The 27488-nt window shown below is 41.1% G+C and overlaps 1 long non-coding RNA gene across 1 annotated transcript; it reads right to left on the minus strand.

Moving 5' to 3' along the window:
• Nucleotides 1-11012: 11012 nt before the first annotated feature.
• LOC127662119 (uncharacterized) lies at nucleotides 11013-24179 on the minus strand. The gene is made up of 3 exons (XR_007972855.1): nucleotides 24088-24179; nucleotides 11540-11640; nucleotides 11013-11288 (listed from the first exon to the last, which is right to left on the minus strand). It is a non-coding gene; the product is annotated as an uncharacterized LOC127662119 (long non-coding RNA).
• Between the last annotated feature and the right edge of the window lie 3309 nt (nucleotides 24180-27488).

The following is a 27488-nucleotide window of genomic DNA, read 5'->3' on the forward strand; positions in this document are numbered from 1 at the left end:
TTATATACATTTTCTGAATTAAAACCATTCATAGGAGTCTCGAGTGGGCAATATAAATGCTCAGACTGCAGATGAAATAATCCATGGGATAACAGAGTTTATTTAGATGGTTTGGAATTTAGACAGGAGAACACATGAAGGGAAATGACATCACACTGAAATGAAACTCATTCAAAGATTAAAAATAAAATGCTTTTCTTGTTGAGGTTGTTCTGAATAGTAATTATTGAGACAATCATAATATTGTTCAAAAATCATCCAGTTCATGGAATAGTTGTTTAGTTTACTTTGCTACTTATAGTCTAAAACAAAGCATGGCATAATAATATTTCTTCAGATGGATCTGGTTATCAACCACCAATGATTAGTAGTGGATCACAAGGTGCACCATCTTATGCCATTACTCAGTCAGCTGTCATTTCTGAGGTCTTGCAGTTTTACAGTACTACAGATGGCAGATATTCTCCACACATCTTTATCCACAATTAAAAGATGATAAAGACAAGTTGTGATTTTACATACACTGTAAAAAGTGGTTACCTGCAATGTTTACTGTATTGAGGCTGATACAGTGATGTTGTCATATTTTTGAGTTTAATAAAACAAATACATTTTCATTTTACTACATGCATACATATACATAACATAGGTTAACAATTTTTTGTCAGTAAAAAAATTAGGTTGGTGGACCAGAACTAGCTGTTGTAGAAATATATTTTTTTACTGACACAAAATTGTTAACCTAAAATGTATGCATGTAGAATTAAACTGCTTTTTCTAGACTACAGTTTGACTATAGTCAAAAATCATTTCCTTCAAGAGTCATAGCATTTATGTAAAATTGGCCACTCCTTTTTCCAATGTTTTCACATACCGTAGCCATCTTGAGTCAAAAGTTAACTTTTGATAATGAGACTCCATAAAATCATTTGGCATTGGTTTGGTGGATCGTGGTAATACTACTGAGTAAGTGGCCAATATAATCAAAAGAAGAATAAGAAGCATATAAGAAGAAATCAGCCAAATGTGTTTCTTTTTTCTGCATCATGTAAGTATTTTTGCTGCTTTGTTTCTCATGGCTGATCAGTCATGCAAGAATATAGCTGAACGCTGTTTCACACAATGGTGTTACAAACCCAATGACAAAACTAAACCAGAAGTGCCAAATGTCAGCCAGATTTGGCCAAAACTCAGTTGCTATATTGGTGTAGTTACTTTTTGTGTATTTCTTGGAAATGTGATAATTTTGAGAGATATAAACCATTTAATGAGTTGTTTACTTAAAAGAGATTATTGAATTTGTGAATTGTTGATTAAGAAGAGATGCAATCGGCTAAAGGGCTGCATTTCTTATAAACAAGTTGATGATAGAGACTATTGGTGGCAGTGGTTTGTTTGATTTACTTGTGATTATGATGTTTTTGGGAAATGTGGCATAGTGCTATTTGGGAATGAATCGTGCCGTGTGACTGAACAGGTTTATTAAAAATAATTGGTTTATTCATGAATCAGGATCTGTAGCAGGTACAGATTTTTTTTTCTCCCCTTTTTCTTCCCAATTTGGAATGCCCAATTTGTAATGCGCTCTAAGTCCTTGTGAGTCTCCTCAATCTGGGTGGCGGAGGATGAATTTCAGTTACCTCCGTTTCTGAGATCGTCAATCCTTCATCCTGCATTATCACATGGTTTGTTAAGCAGGGGTGGTAATTAGCATCTTTATTTGTTGAGCTAATCTGGCCATGTGGGCATGGATTTCTTAAATGGAAAATAAAGAGGAATGATACGTTTTTATGTTATATAGTGCAGCAAAAGTAAGATATCATGCTTTGGAATGTAGTGAAGTAAAAATCAAAGTTTACAAAATAAAAATGTTTACCTCTAAACTACTTTAAAAACTGTGATCAAGTGTAATTAGGACAAAAGTTGCTTTAACGGATGGTCAAAGAAAATATTGATTGATTCCAATAGAAGTTAATTGATAAATAAAAACTATTTATGGTATTTATTTTGAAAACATCCTGAAGTGACTAAAATTTTTCACAGTAATATATAGTTTGCAGGTAGACTGTTTCAAGCATCTTGGAGAACTTGCCACAGTTGGATTTAGTATGGATTTAGTCTGGCTCTTTTGTTTCTGTGTCATCATGTAATCCCAGACTGAGTCGATGATGGTGATATTAGATGTCTAAGTGGGCATATTGTCTGCTGTAGTACTTCTTTTTGATGCTTTATTACAATTAATGGCAAAAAAGGAATGTTTGAAAATGTAAACTGATATTGCCTAGTGGGAGAGTAAATCAAAATATATATCAAAACGGTATAAAAATAAATAGATATTAATCTGATGAACAAGCAGATTGTAACGCTTGAGCAGAGAGGCAGACGAGGAGATGCGGATCCAAATGCAGTTAAGAATTTATTAAATAAACAAACAAGTAAACACAAAGGAACAACCCTCAATGGGGAAATAAAACATAAAACTGAAAACTAAACACGATGAACAGAGAACTCAGGCAGGGAACACATACCAGGCTAACAACATACCTCCATTAACAAACATTACCAAACAACGACCGACAGAGAGTAAACAAAGAACCAAGGTTTAAATACACAGACAAAGTGGAGACTGAACGAGACACAGGTGAAAACAATGATGAGTGCAGGCAGTGGGGGAGGCCGGGAATTGTGGGAAATGTAGTTTAACACGGACAGTGAGACTCAGGGCGGACAACAGGGAAAACGTGACATGGAGCGGGATCGGTGACGGGTGAAAAGGAAAACACGGAGCGGACAACAAGGAAATGTGAAATCAACGTGATAGTGAAACAGAGAACAGAGGCCAGACAACACAGGAACGTAACATAACCCCCCCTAAAAGGACCGGATTCCAGATGGTCCTAAAGCCAAAAGAAAACCTACACAGAAGAACAAAAACAAAAGATCCGGGGAGTGAGGGGGTAGACCCGGGGGAACACAGACAGAGAAAAGGGAGCACAAGGGGCACAGAGAGAGACCAAGAAGGCACAAGGGACACGGAGACAGACCACGGGGGCACAAGGGGCAATTAGGCAGTCCACGGGGGCACAAGGGGACAGGTTTAGGAGGCCGGGGTGGTATTGACCGGGCAGGGACAGGTTTAGATGGCCCGGGGGCTGGCCATAAGGCAAGGGCCGGTTCAGGGGGCCTAGGAGGGGGCCGTGGGCCAAGGGCCGGTTTAGGGGACCTGGGAGGGGGCCACAGGACAGAGGCCGGTTTTGGTGGCCTAGGAGATGGCCGTGGGGCAAGGGCCGGTTCAGGGGGCCTGGGAGGAGGAGTGGCCACTGGGGAGGCCGGCGGAGCCAAGGAGGACCTCTGAGGCGGAGGCGAGGGAGGCGAGGGAGGCGAAGCCGAGGGAGGTGATGGCTTAGAAGGCTCAGAAGGCGGAGCTGAGGGAGGCTCAGGAGGCGGATCCGAGGTAGGCGGCGCCGTAGGAGGCTTTAGGAGCGGAGACCTGGAAGGTTCTGGGGTCTCTGGAGGCGGAGCCATAGGAGGCTCGGGAGGCAGAGCCGTAGGAGGCTCGGGAGGCAGAGCCGTAGGAGGCTTGGGAGGCTCTGAGGGCGGAGCCGTAGGAGGCTCAGGAGGCTCTGGAGGCGGAGCCGTCGGAGGCTCGGGTGGCTCGAGAGGCAGAGCCATAGGAGGCTCGGGAGGCAGAGCCGTAGAAGGCTCAGGAGGCAGAGCCGTGGGAGGCTCTGGAGGTGGAGCCGTAGGAGGCTCTGGAGTCTCTGGGGGCAGAGCCGTAGGGGGCTCTGGAGGCTGAGCTGAAGGAGGCTCAGGAGGCGGAGCCGTGGGAGGCTCGGGAGCTTCTGGAGGCGGAGCCCTAGAAGGCTCTGGGAACAGAGCCGTAGGAGGCTCGGGGGGCGGAGCCCTGGAAGGCTCGAGAGGCTTGAGGGGCGGAGCCCTGGAAGGCTCGAGAGGTGAAGCCCTGGAAGGCTCGAGAGGCGGAGCCCTGGGTGGCTCGAGAGGCCTGGGAGGTGGAGCCCTGGCAGGTTCGAGAGGCTTGAGGGGCGGAGCCCTGGAAGGCTCGAGAGGCTTGAGGGGCGGAGCCCTGGAAGGCTCGAGAGGCTTGAGGGGCGGAGCCCTGGAAGGCTCGAGAGGCTTGAGGGGCGGAGCCCTGGAAAGCTCAGGAAGCTCGGAAGGCGGGGCTCTGGAAAGCCCGGAAGGCGGAGCTCTAGAAAGCTCGGAAGGCGGAGCTCTGGAAAGCTTGGGTAACTCGGAAGGTGGAGCTCTGGAAAGCTCGGGTAACTCGGAAGGCGGAGCTCTGGAAAGGTCGGGTAACTCGGAAGGCGGAGCTCTGGAAAGCTCGGGAAACTCGGAAGGCGGGGCTCTGGAAAGCCCGGAAGGCGGAGCTCTGGAAAGCTCGGAAGGCGGAGCTCTGGAAAGCTCGGAAGGCGGAGCTCTGGAAAGCTCGGGTAACTCGGAAGGCGGAGCTCTGGAAGACTTGGGAGGAGGAGCCCTCGAAGGCTCGAGAGGCGCTGGCTCTAGGACGGTCCTGGCTACTGGCGCTGGCTCTTGGACGGTCACGGCCACTGGCGCTGGCTCTTGGACGGTCACGGGCACTGGCGCTGGCTCTTGGACGGTCGAGGCTTCAGGCACTGGCTCTGGGACGGTCGAGGCTTCAGGCGCTGGCTCAGGGACGGTCGAGGCTACAGGCGCTGGCTCAGGGATGGTCGAGGCTACAGGCGCTGGCTCAGGGACGGTCGAGGCTACAGGCGCTGGCTCACTGACCTCTGAGGCGACAGGCACTGGCTGGGTTACCGTGGTATGCGCCAGTTTGGGTTCGCTGGGCGCTGAGAGCAGAGCCAAGAGGGGTTTAGGGCATGGGGCTGCGGCAGGCGGAGGCTGGAGAGCAGAGACCTTTCCCCTTCTCCTCTTCCTCCGGGCTGATGCGACTGGCGAAGCTGGGACACTGTTCCTGGTCAGCGTGGCCTCAGGCTCACTGGCCGTGGCTGGCGTGGGCGCAGGCTCGCTCACCGTGACAGGCGTAGGCTCTGGCTCGCTCACGGTGACAGGCGTAGGCTCTGGCTCGCTCACGGTGACAGGCGTAGGCTCTGGCTCGCTCACGGTGACAGGCGTAGGCTCTGGCTCGCCACGGTGACAGGCGAGGCTCTGGCTCGCCACGGTGACAGGCGAGGCTCTGGCTCGCTCACGGTGACAGGCGAGGCTCTGGCTCGCTCACGGTGACAGGCGAGGCTCTGGCTCGCAGACCGGGCAGGCGTAGGCTCTGGCTCGCAGACCGGGCAGGCGTGGGCCGGGAGGGGAAACCCGTCTTCTTTTCCTCCTCTGGGCGGACGAGTTGACCTTGCTGGCTCACGGATCGACGACAGGCGTGGGGCGAGCTCGCTGACCGGTGGGGCAGGTGGAAGAGGACGAGCCAAGGACGACTGGAGGGTCACCGCCGTGGGAGTAGAGGCAGGATCCTCAACCAAACCCACAGTAAGCAGCGAGCCGCATACCAGAAGTGTCTCCTCCATGAACTCGCCGAGCGTCCAGCCACGCGTCGTCGTGGGCAACCGCTCTTGGAGTGAACCGGTCAGGCTAGCCTGGAAAAACACCACCAGGGAGGAGTCAGGAAAGTCGGTGGCGCCCACCAGGTACAGGAAGTCCCTAATGTGATCCTCCACCGGGCGGCTTCCTTGCTTCAGGTCCAGGAGGCGGCAGCTTGCCCGAGAACCGCTGGATCCATTGTTGGGTCAGTCGTTCTGTAACGCTTGAGCAGAGAGGCAGACGAGGAGATGCGGATCCAAATGCAGTTAAGAATTTATTAAATAAACAAACAAGTAAACACAAAGGAACAACCCTCAATGGGGAAATAAAACATAAAACTGAAAACTAAACACGATGAACACAAACAGAGAACTCAGGCAGGGAACACATACCAGGCTAACAACATACCTCCATTAACAAACATTACCAAACAACGACCGACAGAAAGTAAACAAAGAACCAAGGTTTAAATACACAGACAAAGTGGAGACTGAACGAGACACAGGTGAAAACAATGATGAGTGCAGGCAGTGGGGGAGGCCGGGAATTGTGGGAAATGTAGTTTAACACACGGACAGTGAGACTCAGGGCGGACAACAGGGAAAACGTGACATGGAGCGGGATCGGTGACGGGTGAAAAGGAAAACACGGAGCGGACAACAAGGAAACGTGAAATCAACGTGATAGTGAAACAGAGAACAGAGGGCAGACAACACAGGAACGTAACACAGATAATAAACGGATACATACAGTATAACAAGATACAAATTAAAACTATTATGTACAAGTTTAATATAAGCACTTTTTTTAAGAACTATTAACATTATATACAAATACATATGTCTATAATAGATATATGTGGCTCTCTAACTTATAAAACTGTGTGGATTGTTGTTTTTAAACTGTAATGTGCAACAATTTCATAGAACTGAAACTACTGTGTAATAAATATATTATTTGTGTACACAGCTTTTGTGTTTTTGTACATTAATAACTTATATGAAACTGCTTACTGGTGTGCATAATACACCAAATACATCGTTTAAGACACATTACATTTATGAAATCGAATAAAACCATACATGTTTGTTCAGCAAACAGTGGGTTTGTGCAGTCAGGGGCTATCTCAGAATGTTATCTGTCAATGTGTTTTAAATTTTGTTAAGTTTAAAAGATACAGGCCAATTAGTAGTTAGAAATATTTTTTAATTTGTAATTATTATAGGTCCAACAAGAAGCAGAGGTTTCCACTTTTTGTGTATATCCTCAGAATGACCAGATACATAAGTATCTAATTTGGTGATAATATCTCAATCTGTTCAAAAGTTATAACCATTGTAATAAATGTGGCCACACCCACTACGTTTTGGCATACCGTTTGATGATGAAAAGTAAAAATACATTTGGTGGTAATATCTCAACCCGTTCAAAACATAACAGTTTTAGTAAAATGGACACATCCACTACAAATCATTCTGCACTTGTTTGTTTCAAACGGGCAAATGGCCTAGGACGAGTTCAATTCGATTTTTTAGCAGGAAAGCGAAGGGGCTGAGCAAAATTCTGGCAGGGGGTAAAACTCTTCGGGATGACACAAGGAATCAGAGGAAGCAAGAATTTGTTTCTAGCCCTTATGGTACAAGATTTATGGCCCAAAATTTGATTCTTGTTTGTTTTGTTCGCAATTGTTTCGGAATTGGGGTTGGAACTGCCAACCACTGGTGACAAGTCACTGACGTTACTGGACTTCCTGTTGCTGACGGCACGTGTGTATGTTTGTAGCCTGCTGGTATTTTAGCATCGCTTATATATCTGTTTTCAGCCTTTAATCCTTAACATCTGCCATTTTTAAGCACACATCGTGTTTTCCCTCGAATTATTCTCTTATAGCGATTCAACTGCGCGCATATTCCACCTGCATCCGCGTTTTATTTTTATCGCGATTAAACTGCGTGCATTTTTCAGCGCGCACCCGTTTTTCTCCTCTGCGTTACACAGATTATTACATCGATAAAGCACCGCTTATCAAGAAAAACCAACAGCAACAAACAATTGCGTGAGGGATTCACATCAATCTCAAACCCTCACCGTTCAGGAACAACCAACAACAACAAACAAGTTGCAATAAGTCATGGCATCCGCTCAATTTATTTCTTCCTGCATTGCATGTCGCATGTTTACAAAAGCCTCCTCCGTTAGCAGTGAGGGATTCACATATGATCATTTTAAGGAATTTGTCAGGCTGACGGAGAAGGTTAATGAGTTAGAGACTCAAATCCGAATGCTAGTGGAGTTCAGTGAGAAAGAGAAGCCAGAAGATACTGTTTTGGATGCAAATAGTACAGAAAGCAACATACACACTTTGGTTCCGGGTGTATAGCCCATGCAGCAGGGTATTTGGGTGATGTCTCGGCGGCATACTTGCTCAGCAAAGAGACACCACTCTCCCGTTCCTGTTAGGGTTTCCAATCGATTCTCCCCACTCTGTGATGCACCCACTGAGAATCATGTTGAAAGAGCCCTTGTTATTGGCGATTCCAGCCACTATTGCTAATTGCATTTCGGTTGCCAGAGCGTCTGACATCAAATCAAATTTACAAGTGCTGGCTAAGCTCTGCACCATGGTACAATGATCACACTCATGCTCTCAAGAGAGCAGCTTGGAAAATGGAGCGCATGTGGAAAAATACAAAATTAGAAGTATTTTGTGGTGCATGGAAGAATAGTGTCTGTAGCTACAGACAGGCACTAAAAGCTGCCAGGTCAGCATATTTTAGTAAACTCATAGAAAATAACCACAACAATCCTAGGTACTGTGTACCTAGTACTGTGCTGTACAATTCAGTACTGTGGCTAAATTGGTTAGGAATGAAGCCTCAACAGAACTAGATATTACGACACAGCACAAGAGTAATGATTTCATGAATTTCTTTACAGATAAAATTTAAATAATCAGAAATAAAATTGGAATTATGCAATCTTCTGTCATAGCATGATAGATCAAGACATTCTCTTGAATAGGCTAGAGAATTATGTTGGCATTGTGGAGTTGCATTAGCATGGTTTAGGTCATTTTTAGCAGACCGCTACCACTTTGTCTATGTAAATGAGGAATTGTCAAACCAAACAAAAGTAAAATGCGGAATGCCACAGGGATCAGTTTTAGGGCCTCTTTTTTTCTCCTTTTATATACTTCCCCTGGGAGATATTATCAGCAATCGTGGAATAAGTTTTCACTGCTATGCCGACGATACACAACTTTATATTTCTTCAAAACCTGATGAGATTTCACAATTCTCCAAATTAGCAGAGTGTATCAATGAAGGTGTTATATTTGATACCAATCTGTCCTTTGAAAATCAAATTACCAATGTTTGAAGAACAGCATTCTTCCACCTAAGAAATATTGCTAAATTACGGTGCATGCTCTCTGTTGTTAATGCCGAAAAACTAATTCATGCTTATGTAACCCTGTATAATTAAGCAAACTAATTATGAAAAGGAAATAATTAATAAGTTTGTTAAAATAAACTAACCAGAAAAGAGTTAAGAGTGTATGGAAAATAAGAAAATCTAAATAAAATGCATGTCGGTATAATGATTGACATCGCTATTGTTGTCCAATTATGTGAGCTCTAAATTGGAAGTACCGCCCCAGCACACTAGTTGCTGGATAGAGAAAGCCATTTTTCTTTTCTCTGTAAGACTGGTGAGACGAGCAGCCCCGTAACTTTGATCAAAAGTTAACAGCATCAGATAAAAATACATAATTTATGTTCTATTTTCTTTGGATTTGGTGAGTACGCATTTTGTAATGTGTAAAGTTCCATAAATGTGGTCAAATGTGTACTGATGTATTCAATTGGGAGAGAATGAAAATTTATTTCTTTGTCAGAATGTAATGCTGATAAGTTCTGTTGTTTTACAAGGTTAAAAAAGATGTAATCCTTGAAAGATAGTGTTTGAGTTCCAAAATGTTCATATTTTGATGATGATGGTGATGAATGAGAAGTTTGTTTAATTAAGTAGTGTAATGTTAATTAAGCCGTCGAATTAGGACTGAAATGCACCTGTTAAATGTTAAACAGGGTAACAAGTGTTACAATGTACTGCTGTTAAACCAGAAGCGGTGAATTTAATGTGTTGTGAACTAAAAGAACTGCCTGTTATATATACAAGTCGTGGTTTTTTTTTCTTCTATGCTGCAACTGCGTTCGTTTCAGCTTGATGAAGCAAGATGGCGAGCCATTCCCCAGTGAGATGATGAGCATTGACTTCTGTGAGAATTAAGTTCCAACAAACACCCAAGGAGTTGGGTAGGAAAGTTCTAATTACCTGCTAGTAATTGTGTCCTTTAAACGGAACCGAGCTTTGATTTTGAGGGACCGCTCAAAAGAGTTTTTTTCCTCGCAGTGAATATCATTGTTACGATCCCTTGTTGTCTGCCCCGTGTTTTCTGTTTCACAGGTCACTTATCACGTTCCATGTTACGTTTTCCTTGTTGTCCACCCCGTGTTTCACTGTCCTTGTAAGAAACTACATTTCCCATGTTTCCCGGCCCTCATCACTGCCTACACTGTGTTATTGTCCGCACCTGTTTGTTATTTTGTCATCTTCGTGTCTGTCTATTTAAACCCTGTTGTTTCCCCTCTCCGTTGTCGTTTCATGTTCCTGCCCATGTTTGCCTACTCTTGCTATTCGTGTTCGTTCGAGGAAACCTTACCCTTCGTGGATGTTTTATTAACCTATGTTCTGCTGTATGTTATTTTGTGTTTGAGTTTGTTTTTTCCCATCGTGAACTTTTCATTTGTTCCCGCCCAGCGAGCAAAAAGTCGTCTAGAACACGTCTAAAAGACGTAATTGTTAGACATCCAGAAGACGTCCTCACAGGAGCCAGAATGAAAGGTTTTTATACGTCTTTTCTGGACATTGTATAGACGTCAATTAAAGACGTGCTACATACGTAATTGTTAGACATCCAGAAGACGTCCTCACAGGAGCCAGAATGAAAGGTTTTTATACGTCTTTTCAGGACATTGTTTAGACGTCAATTAATGACGTGCTACAGACGTAATTGTTAAGACATCTAAAGGCAGCCAGAATAAAAGTTGTAATTAGACGTGTTTTCTGTAGTAGAAATGTCAAAGAAGACTGTTAAAGACCCATACTGACATGGAAATCCCATCTGTGCATATTTGCAAGGATCCAACTTTAAAAAATGTTTACTTTAAAACAATGGCAGTGAGTTAGTTCTCACTGAGAAAAACCCAGGTACTCATTGTTAATGGTTGTCGTGTCATGAAACTGCAGACACGCAGACCATAGACCTAAATTAGATTTTAAAGAATATTGATAATATTGAATAAATGTGTAGTGTATATACTGGTCTTGCATTTTTATATCTTATCAATATAATTGTAATAAACTGCTTAACATTTTCCTGTAAACCAAACTGATCACTCCAAGAAATAAATTATTTAAATCTCAAAATATATTTTTATTACAAATTTTAGCCAAACTTAAAACCAGAACAGTAAAGTATAAATTAACACAATAACATAATAAAACTTAAAAGCCAGAACAGTAAAGTTATAAATAAAAGTGCTATAAAATGTAAACAATTAACAAAATGTGGCACAAAAGGTGCACAATATATTATTTATAGCCACCACCCCCGACTCTCCCGGGGGCATGTTTCATATGATCAGATGCAGCAGACTTTATTTGGGCCTCTGTTCCAGCTGGGTCCCATTTCATGACAGCAGCTACAATCAAAGCAAAAAAATCCACATGTAAAATAAATATACAAACGCCACTGTTGTGGTCTAGCTTGCAGCAGAGATACATAGTATACATAGATGAAAATTTGAGTACTCGAATCAATTAAATGAACTAGCCTAGTTATCAAATCACAAATCAAGTCAAATTACATCAAGCCTGATATTAAGCATTCCACACAAACACATATACATATATACACACTTTTTTTTTAAAGTTACTATAATATGAAGCTTACCTTTTATTGCTGAAAACAATTTCTTGTCTTCAATTCTAATTTTATCTTTCTTGCCCTTCCCCTTCATATTGAATAGGGTCATCAGCTGATTGGTGAAGAGCCTAATCCAAGACAAAAATAATATGCAATTATTCCACATACACACGCACGCACGCTGGTAACATGATTATCCATGCATGGTGACTGCAGGCTGCATTTCTCCTAGAAGTTGAATTGTCTCAACTTTTTTCTGCAGGAATTCAAAATAAATGACAAAAAAAACCCCAGCGATTTTGATAGAGCATCATGGCATTATGCACAGCCATACTATTTTTACCTTTGCCTGAAAACAACACTATACAATATAACCATACAGATCTCTACATACATCAGACTTGCTTGGCTGAGATGGTCATAGGACTGCATAAATTAGCCAGCGTCAGCCTGATGCCGGTTTCACACTGCACGCGTTAGCAGCGCGTATTTTTCTCGGCGCCCATGTTAACAGATTAGAGCATTCACATCGCACGCAGAGGCGGCGCGGCAGCGCGTAGCAGGAGCAGCAGTGCCGCGATCGTTTCGGCGTCCTGTCTATTTTTGCCGCACGGCTTATGCTGAATTAAAGTGACAATGCATTGATCATGGCAAAAATACACAGCAGTTACCAAAAGCGCATTGATGATATCTATTGTGTTTTAAACAGTCAATCAAATGACCATCAATTTAAAAAGAAAACAAATGTCCAAAAACAAACTTGTTGCCCAAACTACAAAAACAAGTTTAAATAATTTATACTGCCAGTTTAGTTTAAGTTAGAGTAATTTAATGTATAAATGTATATACACATAACTTATATATATATATATATATATTTGTCATAAGGATGCCATGCTGATATCATGCTGACAATCATAAACAAAAGCACGCGGTGTCACAGCCGGCATGGTCGAGTCGGAGTTCGGCGACAAGATGGTAATATGCGCCATATTCTCTCCTTCGTCGGTTCATGGAGTGAACCCAAAGTCCGCATCTTTTCCGTAGTCTTCGTAATAGCAAATACAGCGCAATGGCCTTCCTTCTATCAACAACTTGCTCTACACGGTCAACAAAAACAAAGATGAACCAAAAGTTATATAATATTATATTAATATTATTATAATAATATAATATAAATGTATTTGAAAACGAAATAAAGCAATGGCAACTTACCCATAGCCTACTTTGTCTGTAAACACGCCGCGCGCGTCAAACGCTGCCAGTATGAAAGCAAAACGTGCGTGTCCTGCTTCCGCTCACCGTACGCACTGCTCCTGCACTGCTTACGCGCTGCTAATGCGTGCAGTGTGAAACCGGCGTTAGGCTGGCTACACACTGGCTGCGTCGCATGAGCCTGGCGTTTCTATTGTGTGGCGGTTGCGTGGCGTTTTCTATGTCTTTGCACACCAAAAACGTGTCTGACGCAGCGCTGCTGCTGCTAGTCTTGTCTATTCACACGTATGTTTCCAATTGATTTACTGCACTCAAGCAGTAGTACATTTCATGTTAAACATAAATACATACTGATTTGATTTGAAGATAACTTCGGAAGTATTGACGGCAAAATAGGCTACAGAATATTTTGTTCTGTATTTACAGGTGCAATATATGAAAATAATTTCTTTATTTTTTATTACATTTATATCTCCATTTAGGTCAAAACCTAGAGACTTTCAAACATCAACATATCATTGCATGAAAAATGAGTGTCGGTTCTATTTCTAGCATGCACGCGTTTTCGACGCGGGATTCTGGGATTGGAGAAAAACGTGGTTTATTGCCACTTCTCTAAACCAATCACAATCGTCTTGGGCGGCGCTAAGCACCAGGCAAAGCCACGGTGCCGCTGCAAAATAACCTCGGGAAGGAATTTCTTTTGGTGGAACGTGCACTTTCAAAAGTTGTTTTAGTCGTGCAACAGAAAACTCAGATTGGACAGATAGTCTAGCTAGCTGTCTGGATTTACCCTGCAGAGATCTGAGGAGCAGTTTACATAAAACGACCGGAGCTTAAATTCATTTTAAAGAAAGGTAACAGACATCTGGCCGAAAAGAGTGAAATCTGGTGGAATATCTGAGCAATACCGGAAGTGGAACGTCGTAGATATAGACTAACTGTACAGTAACAATCGGCTTTCCGATGAAAGACCGTTTTTGTATCATAAACTTGTCTGTCTCTCCTTCTCCCTTTCTTAATCCTTCTGTTATTGTTGTTAGAAACAAGAGATAAGGCTTTTTTTATTCAACGTAGGAATAAAACACAGGGAGGTAAACGTCTGCATTTTATTTTAATGACAGTCCGTTTAAATAAAAGTGCATATGACATCTCACAGGTGGCTTTGTCTTACAACTACATATTTAGCCATTTTCATAAAAAATACAATATACAGTATATCTTTTAGCACCATTTAGCCAAAAAAACCAACTGGGACTAACGAAAAAAACTTTATGATAACATTTCGGGAATCACTCACTATTAGTATTACCAATATTACAACTTACAAAGTCCTTGATGGGGACGTCAAGTGCAACACGAGACAGCGTACACGACGAGACGTAGACTAATTGGTGCGGACTCGCGGAGCATGCTGCGCTTCGCGCGGATTGTAGTCACATATCCGTCTGCCACAGAACTGGAGAAACTTGTATTCCGAGCATGTTTGATCAATATAAAAAAATCTCAGTATCATGTTCTAAAAGTTTAAAAATGTGTTCAAAAAAAATGTATACTTGACACACAGTCCCTATTATTTATTATCACTATAAAGGTAGAACTGTTTTTCACAGGGGAGGGATATCACAATCTACTTGAAACCGGAAGGAGTACCCAATAACCGCCATTTCCACCACACTTAATAAGAAACAAACGAAAGAAAAAAAACAGTATTATCCGAAAAACATCTATGGTATGCTTATATCAGTTTTTTAATATACTTTTACTAAGCAGCATACACATAATATAACAACAAAACAATATGTAGGCTATAAAATAAATGGACAAATACCTAAAATTAAAAAGGCTGACATTTGGAGGAATTCTTATGGGTGAAATTGATTTTAAACATATTTCACACATATTTGGGCTTGGTCCCATGTTGCTGAATGGGTCAAGGTGTCTCTTTTGGAACCCCAGGCCTTCAAAGAGCACTTAAGGCCCAATATAGCCTAAGCGGAAATAGTTACCCATCACCCTCAAAAAAAGACAATGACGAATAAAAAAAGACAATAAATGAATCACTTTTTCTAGAATATAAATATAATTTTATATAAAACTTTAGAATAAATATAGTTCGACTGGAAGAAGTGTGACCGCCTTTGTCCCTAGCCATATTCCCAGTTCCCAAAAATCATGTGGCTATAACTTGCATGTTTTCAGTTTCACATAGCCCAAATCTATTTATTGACAATTATTTGGTTTCCTTGCCTTGAGTTTGAGGGACTATGTCATAGATCTGTCTATTTGTGCCAACCTGCCTGTATCCTCTATACTTCTCAGAGATCAAAAAATCAGTAAAGTCATCCTGCCACTGCTTTCCTCATGCTGACTGAACTGCTGAATGTTTAAAAGAGCAAGGTGACCAAAATAATTAAATGATGTAGAGAAGGTTGAATGCAATTGCTTTATAAAGGATTTTCTTTTTCATCTCTTTGCTCAGTGGATGTGTGTAAGACATATGTAGGTAAACAATGCCATTCTTCATCTAAATCAAAAAACAATAATTTTGTTTCGGGAGGAGACTATGCCGTAGCCTAATTTCCTATTGGAATGGTTCTGTAAGTGACATTCCGTGGAAAAAATCTTGGACATTACCATAAATACCAAAACAATTACAGAAATTACCTTTAAGTTAATTCATAGGTTTTACCCAGATAAGTGCTCTCTCAAAAGACTTAAGAATGACATTACCCTTCTTTCTGTTCAGAGAAACCTGACGACGTTACATTTATTTTGGAACTGCTCTTTCACAGTGACATTTTGGTGTGACATTTGTGATTTTATCAAATGTTATGTGAATCCTAACTTTGAATTTACATATAGAAATATAATTTTTGGTTTTCATGAATGTGAAAAGAAAAGTGATATTTATTTCATAAACCTTATTTTTCTGTTCATTCTGTTCTGTTCTTATTTTTCTGTACATTCACAAATGTAAATTTTCTAAATGCAGTCCTCTGATTTAAAGATGAAATGAAAATGTATTTTGAGGCTAAACTTAAAAGCTATAAGAACACTGTTTAAGGACTTGGCACTTATCTGGATTGAAAGACTTTAGGAAATTAGTCTGGACTGAGGGACTCTGGAGTAGCTATGGTTGTAATGTTATGACAATGACGATGGTTATTATATTTTTTTGGCTTTACTTGCAAACTTGTTGTAGTTTTCTTCTACAAGCGTTTAAATGACGTTTCGATTGTGGCCTTAACATATTTTCTGTCGTTTATTGACTAAATCTGGATGTTAACGGACGTTTAGATTGTGGCCAGATTGGACATCTTTATTCACGTCATTCATCAACTAATTCTGGATGTCAACGGACGTCCAGATTATAGTCAGTATGAACGTCTTTTCTGAACTAGTTCTGGCTGTCAGTGGACGTTTAGATTGTGGCCAGATTGGACATCTTTATTGACGTCATTTATCGACTAATTTTAGATGTCAACGGACGTCCAGATTATAGCCAGTATGAACGTTTGTTCTTGACTAATTCTGGCTGTCAGTGGACCTACAGATTGTGGCCAGATTGGACATCTTTATTCACGTCATTCATCAACTAGTTCTGGATGTCAACAGACGTCCAGATTATAGCCAGTACATTGACATCGAAAACGTCATTGACATTGACGTCTGTTCTCAACGAGTTCTGGCTGTCTGTGGACGTTTAGATTATGGCCTGATGGGACATAATTTCTCAGTGTCATTAATCGACTAATTCTGGCTGTCAATGGACGTTCAGATCATGGCCTGGACGGACGGACGAGATATCAACCTGTTTTGTATGTCCACAGACGTCGCTTGCTCAGTGGGCGTATTTGTCTATGCTTGCCAAATAAAGGGATCCGCACCTCCCGTCTGCCTTCTCCTGACTTCCCATTCATAACAATCTTGAACTGAATCTCTTGAACTGAATCTCTTGATGTGAATCTGTTGAACTGAATCTCTTTAACAGAATAATTTGAACTGTTTACATTGTGTTCACTACAATGAGTTATTTCTGAATGTGATTGTTTAATTGTCCAATTTTATAATTGTGAACAAGGTCATTGTTTGTTTAATATTGTATGTGTTGTAAGAAATTTTACAAATCCTAGAAGTTGCACCCAAATTGAGTCAGGTGTAAACTGCCAAATTACTGTGAATTGAAATTTCATATCACTGTGATTTTGGGTAGAGTTTGAAACATATTGTCAATTATTTTATTTATTTTTAAAAACAGCAATTCCTGAATTTATTTTCAATACAGATTTTCTTGAGGTCATGTACGTGTAGCACATGTGTCAATTGATATGTACTTACTACTAATGTTATCCATAGGCCAGTAGGTTCGACTATGGAGGACTAATTGAAACAACACTGGTAATTTAACCAGTGTTGTTTCAATTACGCCTCCATAGTCGAACCTACTGGCCTATGGATAATATTAGTAGTAAGTACATATCAACTGACACATGTGCTACACGTACATGACCTCAAGACTAGATTATTTTAATGCATTACTGGGAGGATGTCCAGCAAGAAATAAATGGTCCATAAATAAAGGCAGTTTATGGTTCAAAATGCAGCAGCCAGAGTGCTAAAGAACCAAGAAATATGATCATATTAGCCCTAGGGATGTAACGATATTGACGATATCGCGCTATCGCGGTGGTAAACGTGTCTCGATATCGTCGTGGTTGGGTTACAATATTAAAAGGACAGGTGTCCGTCAAAAAGCAAGAGGATTAAACACAGTCCCGCAGAACAAATCATTGTTAACTACATAGAGCATGATCCTTTGCGCTGCGTCGTCACAACAACCGTTGTTAAGCCAACAGGATTGCACGCTGTCCACACAAGCTCACAGCAAGCCAGCATGGCCGACAGCGATACTTGTAAGGATAAAAACAACAACCCCGAAGTTGAGATTGTGCCAGCCCCTGCAGCTTTTTAATCAGATGTCTGGAAACATTTTGGTTTCGCCGTGTCAAAAAACGCAAAAGGAGAGAAGGTGGTGGACAGACAATGGACTATGTGCAAGCACTGCCACAGTAAACTGCGATACAACACGGGAAACACAAGCAACATGCGAAGTCATCTGACGACCCATCATCCCGAAAAGTTTGCAGATTCTCTCACAAATCAAGTCCTGTCCGGTCAAAAAACCCTGAAGGAGGCATTTTCAACAACTATGCCACACAACAGCGCAAGGGCTCAAGAAATCACGAGGTACATCGCGGAATACATAGCGTGTGATTTACGTCCCTTTTCTGCAGTAGATGGCAAAGGATTTAAAAGATTAGTGGCCAAGCTTGAGCCGAAGTATCACATGCCGTCGTGGGCTCATTTTAGTCAAACTGTGTTCCCTGCTCTTTACCGTGAGACAAAAGAACGTGTCATGTTGAACCTTAAACAGTCTGAGTGCATTGCTATTACCACTGATGGGTGGACTTCCAGAGCGACTCACAGTTACATCACTATTACGGCACATGTTTTGACGAGTGAATGGGAAATGCAGAGTTACGTTTTACAAACTAGACAGCTTAGCGAATCACACACTGGCGTAAACATAGCCGAAGTCCTTAAATCTGCAGTCAAAGAGTGGGGGCTGGACAAGATTGGAACAAGGATTGCTGTTGTTACTGACAACGCAAGCAACATGCGAGTAGCAGTAAAGGAAGCCGAACTGTCCCCTCACATACGGTGCTTTGCGCACACACTAAACCTGGCCTCCCAAGCAGGTTTAAAGGTCAACGCAGTGAGCCGCCTCCTCGGTAGAGTCAGACGTGTAGCAAGTTTTTTTCACCGCAGTTCTACAGCCACAGCCGTGCTGACCACCAAACAAAAACTACTCAATCTCCCTGTACATAAACTCATTATTGATGTAGTGACAAGATGGAATAGCTCTCTGGACATGGTGGAGCGCTACCTTGAACAACAACAAGCTGTTGCTGCAGCCCTACTGAGAACTGAGACACAAGTCACGTGAAATTGACACTTTGGACACATCTGACATTGCAAATGCAGAGGATCTTGTGAAGATTCTTTTACCAATAAAAAAGGCCACAACTGTTCTCTGTGATGAGTCGCAACCAACAATATCTCTCATTTCACCACTAAAACAAATGACACAGCATGGCCACAGATAATCACGGGTCAAATGCCATTGCTCAGATGAAGGCAGCCATTCTGAAGGATCTTACTGACAGATACCAAGGAGAGGATGAAAAGTTCATGCAGGAGAGCAGTGCTTTGGATCCACGCTGACCTTGCAACATCTAGGCAGTGGAGAGAGAGAGGACGCCTTTGAAAGAATAAAGTTCAAAGCATCACAGATGCAACAACAGGTAAAAAATGTTAACGCTGTGCCATAGAGAAAATTGAGAGAAATACAATAAAATGTAACAAAATGCTAATATAATGTCTTTTTATCATTTATGAACCAGGACCAAGATGTGCTGCCCAGGAGCCCACATCCAGCAGATCTGGACGACAGCAGCGCAAGCTTTGTGCCTCCTCTTAAAAAGCATGCCCTTGAGGACCTCCTTGGCTCTTCTTTTAGCAGTAATCAAGTCACAGGTGGAATTCAGGCAGAAATTGACTCTTACTGCAAAGAAGCATTAGTTTCTCTGTCTGCTTGCCCTCTTAAGTGGTGGAGAGACAATGCAGGGCGGTATCCTATTCTGTCTTCATTAGCAAAGACCTACCTGTGTATACACGCTACCTCGGTGTCCAGTGAAAGGGTATTTTCAACAGCAGGGGATATTGTAAATGCCCAGAGGTCTCTTCTTCTCCCTTGCAATGTAGATCTTTTGATCTTTCTAAAGAAAAACTTGAACATAAGCTAAATGATAGGTCAGTGTTTTTTAAAAGGCTTTTTGACTGACTATTTTATTTAAGTTTAAGTTATGTTCCTAAATACCAGTTTTAAAAGGCTGCTTTTATTTGCCTTATGCATAAACCTGACTTAACTTGATCTTTGTTTGCACTTAAAGGGAATTCCCTATTGTTTACAATTGTTCTAGTTGCTTCTTAACTTGAACATTGCACAGAAGAATCAGTTATGCAACCAAATATTGGTTCATGTTCCTGACTACAACTTGCACTTTAAAAGCACTATGTGATCAGTGTTTTATGTTGTCATGATCCATAAATACAACAATAAATTGCCTGTTGACTGGCAAAAGCAGAATAAATGTCAGTATTTTTTCACTATTATCATCACAAACACTATTGTGAGCTATTTAACAATACCGTGTGCTTTTCCACAATATCGCAATAAATATCGTACCGTGAGGTCAATATCGAAATTGTATCGTACCGTGAGATTTTGATATCGTTACATCCCTAATTAGCCCCATTTTATCATCGTTGCATTGGCTACCTGTTAAATTCCATATTTTAAAATTCTGTTAACTATGTACAAAGCTTTGAATGATCAAGCTCCACAGTACTTAAGTCACCTTCTACCATGCTATATTCCATCACGTTCATTATGATCGCAAAATTCTGGCCTGTTAATAGATCCTAGAATATCAAAATCCACAAAAGGATGTAGATCCTTTTCATATTTGGCTCCTAAACTATGGAATAGTCTCCTTAACACTGTTCGAGATGCAGACACATTCCCTCAGTTTACGTCTAGACTAAAGACTCATCTATTTAGCCAGGCATACTTAATTTATCCTCCAACCCACAATTAGGATGCTTTAGTTTAGTCTGCCGGAATCAGAAACATTGATCATGATTTATAACGCTGCAATAAATTGAATGGCATCTATGCTTATATTATTTTATTTGTTTCCCTGTCTCAACCTCGGGAATCCTATCCTGAGGTCACCAGAACCGGCTGGATCCAGCACAATTCCTGCTTTGTGTTGGACTCCACTGCTACATGTTGCTGAGTGATGATGACTAAATGCAGCCAGTGCAAGCAAACATCACTTCAGTCTATTATGATGGACAGTTCAGGTTGAACTGCATTTCACATCCCTGATCTCTGCCTGCATCACCTTGGTCTATTGATGGACTATGATCTTGAAATGGAATGCATAGACTAACAATTGCCAACAAAAGCCTTCAGCTTTTTCTGTTTTTTTTTTTTTTTTTTTTGTGATTTACATAAGCATATCATCCCTCCTGAGCAGGGAGGACAATTTATAGTAAAAAAAAATAAAAATTCTATATATACTACATATATACAATATATAGTATTGATCTTTTTCACACCCACACCTATAATATCACTTCTGAAAGTATGGATTAAACCACTGGAGTGTTATGGGTTAATTTTATGTTGCATTTATGTGATTTTTGTACCTTCTTAGTTCTGATCACCATTCAAGTGCATTGAAAGCACCAACAGGGCTGAGATATTCTTCTAAAAAGCTTAATTTGTGTTCAGCAGACGAAAGAAAGAAATGCACATCTGGGATAGAAAGAGAGAAATATATTTTTTTGGTAAACTATTTTTATTTGAAAGACTATCTAGGCACATAATAACACTGTATAGCTGTGACTGTTTATAGCTATTTCAAAATGTACAAGCTCACACTTTAAATGGTCAGTGCTTTGTTTTTTAAATCATTAAAATAGCAACAGATCCAGTGAAATAAATGGAGATTGAGTGATTGTTTTTACATGCCATTCAAAAATGTGGCATTTTACAACGTAAGAGAGAAATAAAAAAAACTTAAAATAATACCATTTGTACTTTTCAATTACTTGGGATGTCGATGCTCAGGGCGAAGTCTAAATTGTTACTGTCTCTTTAAGAGGGTTTTATCGCATGATACGATATTCAAAGCACAGTTCAGTTTAATCTTTTGAGAAATGAGAAGTATCATTATTTTCATTCTGTGCCATGCTTGTTGCATCTGTATTCATTTCAGAGATTATGGGTGTGAGATGATAAAATACAGACTGCGTGAATGGTTGATTTGGTTCACTTGAATTTTGTGACGTGTTTCAGAAAAATAATCGCTAAGACAGAGACAGCGCACCCGGATTATTTTCTTTATTTTACAAAAGCACAAGGTTTTGATGTTATTGTCAATGTACACAAATAAAAGTACACATTTCATAGTTCGTAATGATGTCTTGCATGTTTCTGTATGGGCAAAAATGACGCAGTGTTTTATTTAAGTTGTTTACGCTGTTTCGAGAGAAAAATATAGCTGGACGTCACCTGGAATAATGCCAGAATTCAATATAATTATACCAGATTTCTTTCTCAACTGTTTGTTCACTTGAGACATAATAGACAATATATCATGTATTTTTACACTTTGTTGTATGAAATTGTCCGTTCGGACACAAGAAGCAGCGAAAGCGAACTCTCATTGGAGTGCGCGCGTTAGACGCGATGCGGCTCGCTGTGTCACACAAATTGCTCGCAAATATGTATTTGAGTTGTTTTTACATTTGTTGAGTTGAATAGTGTAAAATCGCTTGAATGTTCAAACAGGCAAACATTGTATACAACCGACAAACCTTCGTGAAGATGCGAGCAAAAATGATCTCGTCTCGCGGATCGCGTGTTGTCAGAGACAACCCTAAAACAACATCATTCTCGGAAGTTTTGATACGTTAGGATCGATCAGCCCATCCCTACTTTCTTTAGACATATGTTTCATGTTTGTGTTATACGTTTCTGTAAGTTTTTGTGACGTGTTTCAGAAAGATAATCGCTTAGACAGAGAAGGCGCACACGGTTTATTTTCTTTATTTTACAAAAGCACAAGGTTTTGTTGTTATTTTAAGTGTATAAATGTACACACAATAAGTGTACAAAGTACGACTTTCATAGTTTGTGATGATGTATTAAATGTATCTGTATGGGCAAAAATAATGCAGTATTTTGTTTAAGCTGTTAACGCTGTTTCGATAGAGAAAAATCTAACAGGACATCACAGCGGCATCAATGTTGACCCCTTCAATAATTCATAATTCAATATATTGATACCCGATTTCTTTATCAACTGTTTGTTCACTTGAGACATAGCAGACACCCCAATATATCATGTATTTTGGTGTATGAAATTGTCCGTTCAAACGCAAGAAGCGAACTCTCATCGGGTGCGAGCGTTAGCCGCGATGCGGCTCGCTCACTATGTCACACAAACTGCTCGCAAACATTTATTTGAGTTGTTTTGCCTTTGTTGAGTTTGTAAGGCTGATATCAAGAGGTCATAAAAGTCAAAGAACTCTGCGAGAACCAACGTCATAAAACTCTCACACAGATGAACATCTCCACCCAAGAAAACACTCTTTACTTGCTAAGGACCATACAACGCAAATCCCATTTTGACCTCTATCTCACCTAAGGGCAATTTAGAATGACATCCTTTTCTGTAATATAAGAGGTTTTCTGTTCATACATGTTTGATATCATTCAAGAGGTCGCAGTGCGACTGGTAAGGTGGTCTCATTCCCTTTTCAGAAAAACCAAATCTCCATTAAGATTTTAGAGCTTAACAGAATCATGCACTCTATTAGAGACATGTCCCTCCCAAATATCCCACAGGGACCACATGCTGTATGCAGATTAGGTATATTCTTTGTAAGCATCAAAGGACCTAATAAATCACAAGTTTCAAAGGTCTTTGCCAAATGCTGTATAATTCTGTATGTCTGTCCCATCCATGCCTGTATGTTAATGAGGTATGTCCCCAGGACTACCAAACCTAACCACTCCCAAAGTTTGGGTATTTAAGGAAAGGTGACACATTGCTCAGGGCTCTCTGTAATCAGACGATCCCAAACAGTTTACTGTTTGTAGTTTATTTCAGGTGATTGCGATTTGAATTTCTTATGTTTTGATAAAATGTCTAACTTTGACTTATCAATGTCTAATTGGAATTGATGAATTGATTATGTTACCTGATCAATAAATTGTCAACATTTGATTTTATTCTGACTGGCTCTGACATTGTGTTTCCCAAACAGATTAAACGATTTGTATGTTACCGCAAGTCTGCGTCAGATTAGTGACGACTAATAATTGGCATCGATTCAAGTGTACTTAGTTTGCAAAGACAAAAAGGGAATTTCCGTTTAGAACAGCAAACGCTGCTTGACCAATCTAAATTCGGGTGTCTAACCTCTGTTTTAATTTGATGTTTCTCCAGATAAGTGTACGTGGGAAACCACGCATGGCCAATCCAAAGCTATTATAAGAGAAGTTATGTTGGTCAACTTACATCTGTAATAGTGGCCGTGACCTCTACTGAAAAAAACGTTAAGTTACATTCAAGTGTGTGCAATTCCATGGGGCTATACTGAAGTATCTTTGATTGTGTATAAGTGAACGTAACCGATCTCAGGTATATAGCAATTACCTCTGTTTGATGATCCAATACTGGCCGCTTGTGATCGTGAGACCCGCGGTGTAGAGAAAACACGCGAGGACCTCAAAGCGACATAGTTTCTTAAAGGTGGGGTATGTGATTTGCAAAACGGCCGGCAGATTTTGAAAATACACAACTCTAAGGTCCTACCTTCTCTCCTCCAACGCTGGCCCTGACTCCACCCATTCAAAAAACATGGACGCGCAATCATGCACGAGCGAAAACTCAGATGCGCAGTGTTCTAGCAGTGTTCTAGACTCACTAGTCAAACAGTGCATTCACCTGTCAGACAATTTTTCGGAGCAAATTGTTGACACAGCAGGAGGAGGGGGTCGCATACCACTCTTGAAAGGTGTAGAGCTGATTTTCTCATAACTGTAAAAAAAAAAAAGAACATCGCCAGCCCTGGCGTCTGTACAGCGGTCTTCTATTCAAAACAGGATTCATAGAAATGTGGAACAACCCCACTAGCACTATAAAAGCTCTATTCTCCATACATAAATACAATCGCTTCCTGTTACTGGGTCACGAAGCTTTGAGTATGCGCACGAACGGGACACGCGCGCCAGGGTGGTGGGGGGAGGGGGGCATGGTACGACCGTTTGATTGACACATTTTCTGTCCAATGATTCTAGATGGTCTTGAAAATGATTGGCTGGAGTTTTTCGAGTCCTGCCCGTTCCACAGATGATTAAATTGCTTAATTTTCATTTCAGTGCTTCTAATTTACAGCCAGTAAGTGGGTTAGGAATAGGATTTCAAGTTATTTTGAAAAAATGGTCAAAAAAGAAACTCACATACCCCACCTTTAATCTAAACGGGTAAAGTATAATTAAAGAGTTAAAGGAATAATCAAACATTCGCTCACTTTTAATGATACTCAGATATCATTAAAAACCTTTTCATTTATGGAGTCAGATGAATAAACGAGGTAATACATAAGAGAAAATGTATTTCATTTAATATTGTTGTGTTGCGTAACAAGAAAGACAGTAACGCGCAGAGACCTTCACCCGTATTATTGGAGACCGCCATTGGACCGATAAACGGGCTTACAAAGTGGTGACAGCCCTTCCGTGATCTCGCAAACAAACGAGCAACGTCTTTCCAGCGCGATATTCAACTTGATCCCTGCCCGGGACATGAGGTTTGATCTTCTCACCTATCTCCAGCTGCTGTGGTAAGTCAATCTTTATTTGCCTTTTAGAAGTGTTGAGGGGAAGATTGTTTGCACCTCACATCTATTAAGAAAACTCCGGTGGGCATAAGAATTAGACGAGAAACATGTCTTTCCAGGGAAAGCACAGCAGCGGTATAGATGGGGAAATTATGGAGATTCTAAGCGTGCAATTAAAAAACCTCCTTGTTCGGTTAAGCGACAAGGGACTAAATTTAAAATGGAGTAACAACGAAATAATATCCTGGTATTCTGCTGAGGGTGCGAAATTGAAATCAAAATCAAAATACAATAACATTCCCGCTGCAACTGTTTATTTGCTTCGTCGTAACGACCTCGAGACCATAACCGAGAACAATAGCAAATATCAAAGAAATCGAAAGATTGCGATCTGACGAATTACAAAAGTTAAGAGCGCAAGTCGAAGCCTTCGCGTACGAGCAACAGGGGTGGGCTAGACAACACGAAGAAATGGCCACAAAAATTGATCAAATGCTAAGAAAACTTAAAACCAGCAGAAATTACATATCTGCTCTCGAAGATTGCTGCGATAAATCTGGGTTTCCAGTAGCTGCAGTTAAACGTGCAGCACTGGATAAAACCTTTGAGCTAGAGACTCAAAATGATGATGACGATGCTGCGTTAGGAGACAGGCCACAGAGAGAAACTCGTAACCGAGCTCTTGTGAACCTGTGGCCTGAAGAACCAAACCTGCGAAGCTCAGTAAAGACTCGAACAAAATCGAATGACTTGCCAAAGAAATCAGTTAATGTCGCTGTGCTTAAAACCATGACGAATGCGGATGATGAAATCACAACAATCAGCCGCCCGTTAACATGCGAAGAATGCTCTAGACATAAACAAGTCGTAGGAATTATGCCGAGAAAAGGGCCGTTTCAACCCTACTGGGAAGCATTGATGTTACAGGCCACGGTGTACAAATTAGAAATTAGAGACGTTTGGCAAATAGCTCTCTTCACAATTCCTGAGGAGCTCAGACCAAAACTAACCACAGAGATGAAATCTGGCAACATTATGAACCGAGACAATAACGAAACTGGCGAGATTATCTACGAGTGTCTAAAACAGGCATTATTAGACATGAGGGGACCGACATGCAGATTGGAGAAAAATATTTGAAATCAAACAAGCGAGTAATGAGTCATTTGAAACGTACGCAGAACGGTTATGGGTAACATACAGAGAACACTCAGGCCTAGAAAATGCAAACCGTGACCATGACGCATTACTACAACTTGTCAAGAAAAATGCCGGCATCCCAGTTCAAACGCCTTTATCCAATGGTGTCGATCCCGCCGAACACACATTCAGATCAATAGTAGACTGGGGTTCAAGAATAGAAAGCAGGTGGAGATCAAAACCCCGTAGTGTTGCGTCCGCAAAATGGTTAACAGAAGGGAACAGCACAGAGAAATTTAACCAAAGATCTCAAAGCAAAATGCAATGCCATTATTGCAAAAAGTTTAACCATCTCATAAGAGATTGGAGAAAACAAGCAAAGCATTGCCAAAAAATGCCCTATAGCGACCTGTTGAAACTATTCACAAATTTCTTCAGAGTTTAAAAAACAAAACTGCCAAAAGGGCGTGGCCCACAATGCAAACGGAATAATGGAAAATACCATCACCAATAGGGATATGTGGCCTCCATCTCCATAGGGAGATGAATGGCAGCCTGACAGGCTGATCGTTCCTGCAGTGAGTGCGGTTCAGACTATTCCTATTAACTTAACACAGTACCAACAAGAACTGTGGAGTTCGGATGGAGACCTGACACCGCACCTGCAGCAGGACCAACTAGTCAAGGTCACTGAAGGCATGATTTATGACGATAAATACATCGTTCCAGAAGCCCTCCAGAAACCAGTGATAAAATCAGTTTAATTTATACTATTTTAATATAATATAGTTGTATTATAATCACATTATAATATGCATTATATTATAATGGCCATGCATGGCCACAGACGGGGAAAGGTTATGCATGGCGTTGCAGATGTATATCAGACATGTATATTTGTAGTGACACTGCCAACCGAACAACCTTACCGGCCCTGAAAATTCTTGTGATTTGAATTTCATTGGTTCTCTTCTCAGTGCCAAGAGGGAGGAGTATACGGTCGTTGTTTGCTGTGCACAAATGCAGTGGCACATGATAATGAACCAAATCATCTCTCGCTGAGAAGCACCAATTG

This window comes from Xyrauchen texanus, chromosome 22 (assembly GCF_025860055.1).
Source record: "Xyrauchen texanus isolate HMW12.3.18 chromosome 22, RBS_HiC_50CHRs, whole genome shotgun sequence".
NCBI lineage: Eukaryota > Metazoa > Chordata > Actinopteri > Cypriniformes > Catostomidae > Xyrauchen > Xyrauchen texanus.